Genomic DNA, 10083 nt, shown 5'->3' with positions numbered 1-10083 from the left:
CCGAGGGCAGCGTCCCTCCGCGCGCACGGAGCGGGGCTCGGCGACGGCACGGCACCGAGGGAGTGCGGGACCGCGGGAGGAGGACGGCGCTGCGCCGTCGGGGTTCGGTCCGTCCGTTTCTCGTTGGCCGTCGGTAACTTTACGGACAGGTTTTCCTTTTTGTTCTGAATCAGCCGCTCCGTTATTTTGGGAAGGAACGATGGTTTGGGGCTTAGAAAGCGGTGTTGTGAACTCTGCTTTCCTGTGGGGTGCGAGTGTTGCGATAAGGAATCACGTCTGTGGGTGTAAGAGAGTGATGTTGAATGAATACTTTTCCCTTTAAAATAAGCGGCATCCCATATGTGACGGTGTGGTAATCCCGAGGGCAGGGAAACAGCCTGTTTTCCCTTGCCCTTCTTTCCCCCATCAGATGTCAGGAAAAGGATCTTCACCAAAGATGAAGGGTAGTGGGCACAGCCCCGAGTGCAGGAGTTTGAGGAACGTTTGGACAATGCTTTCAGACATAGGGTTTGATTTTAGCTGGTGCTGTGTGGAGCCTGGAGTTTGATTCAGTGGTCTTTATGGATCCCTTCCAAATCAGGATGTTCTGACCCTGCATTATAGCTATAGGGTATGCTGCTTGTTCATACCTAGTATGGCAATATATGCTTAAGGTGATAGTTTTGTCTTTACCAATAGGCAACCAGCACATCTAACCCCCACCACAGGCAAGTACAACTCCTGGCTGCTGCAGCTGGGAGCCTGAATGTAGCTGATATAAGGCTCCTCCTTCAGTACCATACCCTCCTAATGGGGGCTTGGGAGAAGCAGTGTGGTCACTTCACAATGGAAAGAACTCAGCAATCAAAACTGCTGCGTTAGGAACTACACTATATAAAAATGCCATCCAGTTGTATGCATTGAGGGAGGTTACAGGTGACTAGAAAGAAAGGGCATAAGAAGATAAGGACTGAGTGTGCAGTAACGCTGCACAGCCCAACACTCTCCAGAGTCATCAACATGGACACCGAGAGTCTGTTTATTTGACTGAGGAGAAAATGCACGTATCTGGAGGTTTCCTTGAAATATATTTTTTGTTAAAATACAAAACTATCACCTTAAGCTTCCTTCTTTTCATTAACTTTACATTTAGGCTAGGCGGTTATCCACGTTTAGGCAATCAGCTTGGACCATTTTAGCTCGCGTGATTAGCACTTGTATGCCCTCACTGGTTTTGGCAGCCTTACAGGGGTCATGTTTCGTACAGATGAACTGTTTCTGAACAGTTTCTCCAGTGTGTTAGGCTCAGACTTCATCTGAGCCAAGCGGGTTGCTCTTTGCACTTGCTTCTCAAACCACACTTAATCCTTTCAGTCCTGGTGCTCCCACTGTAATATCTGGAACCGGAGACAGTAAGATAAGTTGGTTTTCAGAGGAGTTGTGTTTTTTTCTTTAATTTTCCTTTATATCCCTGTTCAGTGGAATGGCTATTAAGATACAGTAAAGTGCCTATTCTGTCCGTTGCTGCTGTAGTTTGCTGGTGGGAAATCTGCGTACTCTTTTGTTAATACCTCTAATCATGCAATTAGGTTAGATTTGGATTCAGGAAAGAATGCAAATCTAGCAAGTAAATAATTGTGAATGATGATGCCAAATAGCCTTTTCTGATCTACCTTTGTGCTGTAACCATAGATTGTAATTTTAGTTTTCGGTAGGGTAACACCAGGGTAAATAAGAATTTCTGTTTGTGGTATAGGATGAAAAACAAAGAATTGAAATGAAAGTGTCAGCAATGGTTTGAGGAGAGGGAAGAAGATGATAATTGAGAGTTACCAGCCTTGAACATGTGCTTATGCTGCCTGTAGTAATAGGTGGAGTAGAATAAATCTTAAGCGGGAGGATTGTTTGTAGTATGCATTTCAGGCAGGCATGTCTCAGAAATTAATCTGCATGGAACCAAAGAGACGAGAATTTTTTTTTACCATTAAAATAAAGCCGAAGTAGCTTTTGCCCCGGTAGTCAGCTAGGAACATTGAACGCTTGTTGCTATTGTATTTAATGCAGCTGCTGAACTTGAAATGGCCCCTACTCCCAGAGTTGGTTTTGTTTTTACTTGCATAGCATGAAATTGGCTGGTAGAGGAGACAATTAAAACTTTGGTCTAGTCTGAGGTCTAATGATACACTATTTGTATGCATAAAACTTTCCTATGAGGTGCCAAAATTTCAATATGGTACGTGCCAGAAGTAGTTGCCCTGCATTAAAGAGCACTTTTTCTGAAATTAAAGAATAGTATACCAGATTCCACTGATAATTTCTGAATGTTATTGTTGCTGTAGGTATGTCCTTATATATTGCAACTGGCAATTAAAATTCCTGACTGTGTTTCCCAATCCTTCATACAAAAACAAAGATGGATGTTTTCAAGGGTGGATAGTGATAGGACAAGGGGGAATGGTTTTAAACTGAGATGGGGAGGTTTAAGTTAGATATTAGGAGGAAGTTTTCACACATAGGGTGGTGATGCACTGGAACAGGTTGCCCAAGGAGGCTGTGGATGCCCCATCCCTGGAGGCATTCAAGGCCAGGCTGGATGTGGCTCTGGGCAGCCTGGTCTGCTGGTTGGCGACCCTGCACATAGCAGGGGGGTTGAAACTCAATGATCATTGTGGTCCTTTTCAACTCAGGCTGTTCTGTGATTCTATGAAAAAAAAATGATGTTTTGGGATGTGCATGTAGATGCAGAGCTGATCCCCTGTCTGCAGTGAGTTTGTCTGGAGGGCTACAAGTGTAGGAGTGCAGGAGGTAGAGGTGGTCGTGTTCTTGGCAGAGCAGGCACCATTTGTGTAGGAGAGATTAGTTTCTAATTACTGATCTTAAAGGCTTTTTTGTAATTGAAACTGGAGTTTGTCAACCTATTTTGGAGTATCAGTACGACATTTTGACCAGCACAGAAGGTGACCACCCGTAAAAATACTTGTGTTTGAGGGGGAGCAAACAGAGAGATCCTGCCAGTTCACCAGAAAAAGAAGTATTTTTTTCTATTCTTCCTTTTATTGCTGATGCCAAAGATGTGTTCTGATGCAGAAAAATTAGATGAAATGGTACATACTCAATTTATTTTTTTTTTATGAAATATACTAAATTTGCATGCATTGGATTTTGAAGTTTCCTTTTTCAAGTGTTATTTATAAGATAAATGCTAGCGTCGTTTCAGAGGTCACCTTCCTTTTTTCCCTCTAAGGCTAACTTCTTGCAACAGTTGTGCATCTGTAAAAAGTGCTTGGACTTTCAAAACAATAATACTATTAATTGCCCAAAACCTAAATCCCTACAGCACGTTTCTCTTTCACAATACTTCTCAATCTCCCCCATCGTTGTGGTTGTATGCGCCCACAGGATATGTGCAGTGACCACAGTTTTGGCAGTTGAAGTCTAGATACTATAGATTTTCTGGAATAAGTCTTATGGGTTATGGCTATCCTTGAAAATCATTGGCTTCATGGTATGGTTTAGGCTAGATACTAGGAGGAAGTTTTTCACCCAGAGGGCGGTGACGCACTGGAACAGGTTGCCCAAGGAGGCTGTGGATGCCCCATCCCTGGAGGCATTCAAGGCCAGGCTGGATGTGGCTCTGGGCAGCCTGGTCTGGTGGCTGGCGACCCTGCACATAGCAGGGGGGTTGAAACTGGATGATCATTGTGGTCCTTTTCAGCCCAGGCCATTCTGTGATTCTCATGTTTCTCAGTACTAACAGTGTGGATGAAGCAAGCCCTAGAAATGCTATGAAAATAATGTCACTGAAGGTCTGTTGGCTCAAGAGTCCAGATTTTCTTTTGTATTTTGATGGTACCCAATCTGCATTGAAAGGATGTAGACTTACAGATCACTAATTTGCTGTAAACAATTGGATAGGAGTTTTCTTTGCATTGTTTGTATTGTAAGATACATTTTAACTTGCTTTATATAAATGTTCAATTCATAGATGTGTTATTACTGCACTTCAAAAATCATATTTTCTTTTGCCTTACCAGTTGAACTGTGAAGGAGAAATCCAGTATTGACTGCCAGCAGGCTAACTCAGTCGTGTGTCTCTACAAAACAGGAGAGTCTTGGGTGCCTATTGAGCTGAGCAAGTTTTGTATGAAGTCAGCTGCACGTGTAACTTTAAAAGATCAGATTGAGTTTATGCAGAGACATTCAGATGCTTGACAGGCTGAGAGAGCTGGGGGCTGTTCAGCCTGGAGGACAGGAAGCCCTGAGGTGACCTGATGGCGGCCTTTCAGTATTTAAAGGGGAGCTGCAGGAAAGAAGGGGACAGTCTTTAGCAGGGTCTGTGGTGATAGAACAAGGGGAAATGGCTTCAAGCTTTAAGAGGGGAGGGTTAGGCTGGATATAAAGAAAAAATCTTTTACAGTGAGGATGATGAGGCACTGGAACAGGTTGCCCAGAGATGTGGTTGATGCCCCATCTCTGGAGACTTTCAGGATGGGGCTGAGTCAGGCCCTGGGCAACCTGATGTAGCTGTGGTGTCCCTGTTCATTGTAGGGAATTAGACTAGATGGCCTTCAGATGTCCCTTCCAACCCTAAGGATTCTATGATTCTTATCAAAGATGGCTGTTTTCATATTATGTTACACTTTGTGTTTTGGATATGTAGTGCTCGTGGATTATGTTTTCATTTGTACGACTGATCTGAAAACTCTAAAGGTGCAATGTAGCGAAGTTTGTGTTTTGCAGTTATCCTTTCTTTACTAAAAAGAAAAAAAGTTGTCGTAACTGTCCATGAAACACGTATTTTTACTTTATTGTAGCTTTGTATGTAACAATTTGAAATTCACAAGCACAAGACAAGGTGAGCTGGCCTGTAAGTCTGATTGTAAGAGGCAACATTTAACATATTTTTTAACAGGTCAGGGTGGGATCTGTCAAAATTTCCATGTTCGCTTTTCTGGCAGTCCTGCAATGAAAGAAGATAAAGGCTGAACAGGTCAGTTCAATTGCCTCGTTCCAGTTATGTTACACTGTTTAGACATCAGCTTCACATTGTTAATCCCTGATCCTGCAAGCTGTTCTGTATGAACACGTGCTTGTAGCCGTGCAGAGCTGAGAGCTGACAAGAATGTCACCAAATATAGATGCACCTGTGAGGAGTTCCTCGCGGGCACATGGCTTTCAGCTACGTGCTCTGTGGGAATTCCAGAGTTAATGGAAAGGAGAATTAGACGGAAGCTGTTAACTGGTTTTGCTTTGTAGGAGAGGTTTGAATAAGGTCAGCTGAAGGAATTGGCCCCTGTTTTAGGTCTCTGTCTTGCTGTTCTGCAGGACAGTGGGCTCTTAAAATTGCTTCTACTACGTTCCTGATTTCTTTTAACTTCAGTTTATCCTTTTAATACAGTTATATGTTTGCAGCTTTCAAGATTTGCTGGACTTTCTTGCGCTTGGAAAAATTAAATGGGAGCTTAAATGATGCTGTAATACTGTATGAAGGTTTGCAGAGAGCAAATTCTGGAAAACACTACTGTCTAAATTGTAATTATTTTCCCCGAATGGCTTGTGTAGACAAAAAGAGGTGATTGTATGTCGTAATGAGTTCTTTGTCAACTGAAGAGAATAAACAGTATCATTTAGGTGGAAAAGAGCTCATTTGAAATCCAGTATAGTGTTCACTGTGGCGGTGTAAGGTTGCAATAAAATGATATTGCTTCAGGGAGTGTTGGCAATCTGCACGATGATGTGGGCAGGAGAAGATGACAAATACCATTTCCTTGTTTGTGTGGTGTAATGCTGGCACTAAGGACGAGCTTTGACTGCCTGTGGTGAGAAGTCGGCTGCTTTGGTGCTGTTGGCAGTCCTCAGAGTCAACTCATGGCTGAAATCCCTTCATGCAGTGGTGGTGTGGTACAAAGAGATTGATCTTAGACTTTGGAAGGAGAGCTCTTTAGTCAGTGTGAAACCAAAGTTGTGGACTCCTACCGCTGTCATGCTTTTATAATCTTTGAATCAGTCTTGCTCGTAACAAGTGTCCTGGCTCAGGCTATGTTTCATTATGCTCTTACCGGAATAATCTGAATGGCATTAAGGCTTGTGCAACATTTTCTCTTTAACCATTCCATGCTTTTTAGATTGATTAGTCACCCTTTTTTTACACGATCAGAATAGATGGATGAACTGTGCGCAGTAACTGGGATCCACTCTTGTGAAATAAAAATATGAAATCCTCTGGACTCAGTGTCGAATTTAAGGTGTCAACTGCGGAAATGAACTGATTCCGTAAGAAAGACCCAAGAATGTTTGGTGGTACTGTTTAAACTCAGTGCTTAAATCTGATGGGATGGCATAAAACTTGCATTGTCAGTAGATGATGCAAGTCAGTTTTGCTGTGGGAGACTTTTTGGAAGGAGAAGGGGAAAAGAAACATCCTATTGAGGATGTGGACAAATGCTGTTGCACAGCTTCTTAAACACTTGATGATGGGTATTAACTAGTTGGGTGAATTTAACTCAAAGAGTTTAATCTGCTTCTATTTTAGAGTTTATAAGCAAGAATGTGATTACTTAAGAACAAGTCTGGGTTGTTACGTAAGTAAAGCTATCTTCTAAATTGAAACAACCACCTCTCCTTCACTCCAAAGAAACAAATGAAGAAAAAACAACCCACCCACTCTTTTGGAACTCACCTGATGTATCCTGTGAACTTTATATAGAACTTGATACTTTGATACTCCTTCCAATTCTTGTTCTAAGAAATTCTAGCAGTTTTATTTCCATCCCTTTGTTCTACTTGAGATTTGGATTATGCTGTGAGGAAGATCTTGGTTAAGACTGTGGGCTAATGAGTGATGGGCTTTAAACTCCATTCGTTAATAAAGCTAAATTTATGCTGGAATCCTGGAGTCCTGAGCCAGATGGTGGTGTTTGATGTGAATAAGGAGGAAAAGAAGTAATATTGGGGTTAATAAAATCAGCACGGTATTCTTGTGTGTGTGAGTCTGGCTGTCTTGGTGTCAGGTCATCTTAATGCCCCCAGAGCAGAGCTAAACGTGCTGTGGGAGAAAAATGGGACAGATTGAAAATATTTGATGAAACCTTTCTTTACAGCAACAAGGAGGAAACTTGCCATCAGCTGGTTCATGTGAACATCACCTGATTTACAGCATCTTAGTTTGAATGCAGCCTTTGTACAACAAAGGCTACTTTTGATGTGATGTAGCATCTCCGGGTATTTAGGCACTTCATTTGTTTCTGTTTTTGCTTTTTACCGTTTTTGCTGAAAGTAAGCAAAGAATGTTTCAATATTAGAACTCCGAATTTCATGGGCAGGTGGTTGAGTCTGGGCTAGTTCCACTCTGCGACTGTGTCTCGATGCAGCCTTCTGAGTTCCTGCTGAGGAAGGAGAACTGTAAGGCTAAGAAGAGGAGGTATATGTAGAATTTTTAATTTTGTATTTTATTCTTATTTATTTTCCTTACTGGTCTCATCACTAGTTAGGAGACAAGGCTAAGAGAAATGGAGCTTTGACCTTTTGGTGTTTTTGGCTCTTGCTAGTTGCTGGCTTGAGGAATTTGAACGTGTTCCAGGGATGACATGCTAGCTGAAATTTCAGCAGGCTGAAAGACTGTAGTCTTTTCAGCTGGTAGTTGTTTCTGGGTGCTTGGTAGGCTTCATTGATAGCTGAATAATAAACCTTCTGCCTATTGTGTTACTTTTTTTTTTCTTTTTTCTTTTTTTTTTTTCAGAGAGTTGCAAGTACTTCTGTGTAATAGAGAGGATTCTTCCCCCTTCCTAATTGGAAGCGGTTCTGATAGATGATAATGTTTCTGTGATCAGAAGTTGCATGAAGCTTCAGAAATAACTTTGCTTTCTTTCTCCTTGCTGTATGTGCTTTGAGCAGGAAAGAGCTATACTACAGATCCAAGGAAGATGGGGATCTCTGCTGAAGTTGCTTAATTCCTAGAATTTCTTGAATTTGTTAGGGCAGTGCCAAGTTCCTGCATTTCCTGGATTACCTTGATCCAGTTCTTAATTAGGCCATCAGGGATTTGTTAGGAAAAACAGAGTGCGGGCTGAATGGGACAGGGAAGCTGCTACATTAAAATATCTTTCCTGAATGTATACACGAAATATCTTCATGCTGAATCTCTTAACTGCCTATTTTCAATGTCAAAATGTGGTGTTCTGCTTGAGAAGTGACAGAAATTTAATTCCCTTATTTAAAAAATAAAAGTAAAAGCACCCTCCCCCCCAGCCCCCAAACAAAATTAAAAACGCGTCAGCATCTTGAATACAGAATGCTGATACAGCACAACTTTGTATGCAGAAATGAAACTTAGGAAAGCTGTATACCGAAAGCCTTGTGAAATTTCTTTTTGTGTGGAGGTTTATTATTGTGCTTTATTATCCTTTCCCAGATTCAGGAAGGGGGTGGGGTGGGGTGGGGATGGGGAAAGGCTACAAATAGTGCTGTGTACAGGTTTCCAAGCTTAGTATGGTTATAGTCTTTAAGATGTCAGTAAGAGCAATTTCTGGTTCTGTGGTGGGCCATGTAAAAGAAGAAGCACTTGGCTTTTGGGATGATGCACAGGGCTCTCTCTGAAATAGAGGTACCCAAGGTACTTAGTTGAGCTGTGCTCTACTGGGGAAAAGAGATGAAGTACTTGGTTAACAAGATTACACTGCAAGAAACATAGATGAAGAGGAAAAATTGGACTTCGTTTTAACTATAATATTTTAAACATCTGCCTGTTGAGTTCAGCTCTTATCCTTGTGTAGATAATGGAAAAAGGTGAACATAATCAACAGGTTGCCCAAGGAGGCTGTGGATGCCCCATCCCTGGAGGCATTCAAGGCCAGGCTGGATGTGGCTCTGGGCAGCCTGGTCTGGTGGTTGGCGACCCTGCACGTAGCAGGGGGTTGAAACTGGATGATCACTGTGGTCCTTTTCAACCCAGGCCGTTCTGTGATTCTATGAATGGTTGCGTCTGAAAACAGAAATTACTGAATTACTGCTTTCTCTGAAAGACTGTAGAACCCAAGTGATGTACACGTGTAATTGCCACTGGGAACCTGACGTGTTCATGTGGCTGTGTGTATCTTTATATCAAGAAGACTCTTGAATAGACTCTTAGAGGGGCATGAACGTATCTGTAAAGTTGGCCTGCTGGTGATGGGAGTAACCAGTGCAGAAAAAAAATCTCCCAGAATTGCTACTCTGAGGAGAGGCCTATAGAGTGATGTCTGTCCCTCTAGAAATGCCAATTTGCATACCTACAATTTGTATATTTACCTATTCCTGAATGTCTGAATTGGTTTATATTGCCCCAGTTTTGTAATGACTCAGATTTACACTGTATCGTGATTCACAGCAACGAACATGCTTTCCTGCTCCCACTAGGAATGGACTAAATTTGTTGGGAAAGTATTTGGCAGTTCTATTCAGTTCATCCTCTTTGAAAAATATTTCAGCAGCTGGTTGCTATAGAATCACTATATCTCTTCCAGATTTTAATGTTTAGTGGGTTGAATACAGTGGGGAGATTATTGGCAAGGTAACTGAAAAAATGCGTTAAGTTCTTTCTCTCTTGGGGAGATGCTGGCTTAGTGCCTTTTTGTGGGACTTCTTTATTTCTGTTTTTCAATGGCTTGCATGAGCAGCACCTCTAGTGGATGCTGTGACCTTTGGCACTGTGTATCTGGTTACTCATATTTTTGGCCAGGCTGCAGCGTTTTTGGGTTATGGCTCGTTTTCCTTCTTTGTGTGTCTATTTAGTTGATACGCCAGCCTAGAGATAAGAATCTCAGAAATGAAGTTGAACTCAGTTTCAGTTATGGGTCTGCAACACTTCACTTTGGACTGAGACCAATAAGAAAACTGGGCCTGCCTTGCAACTGTTACAGATCACTTGGAGTATCTGCAGTTACCCCATCTTTGTATGATCTTTGTATGGACCTCAAATTGCTGTTTTCTAAAGCTGACCAATTCTTACTTCACAAAAAGAATCTTTTCCAGGATTCAATTAAATTGGAATGTGCAGTCTTCTAGAAAAGAGAAATATTGAAGACTTGATCTGTAATCAAAGCTTTTTTACTTTTTAGAAAAAAAAAA

This window comes from Meleagris gallopavo, chromosome 1 (genome assembly GCF_000146605.3).
Source record: "Meleagris gallopavo isolate NT-WF06-2002-E0010 breed Aviagen turkey brand Nicholas breeding stock chromosome 1, Turkey_5.1, whole genome shotgun sequence".
Classification (NCBI taxonomy): domain Eukaryota; kingdom Metazoa; phylum Chordata; class Aves; order Galliformes; family Phasianidae; genus Meleagris; species Meleagris gallopavo.
This window is presented reverse-complemented; position numbering follows the sequence as displayed.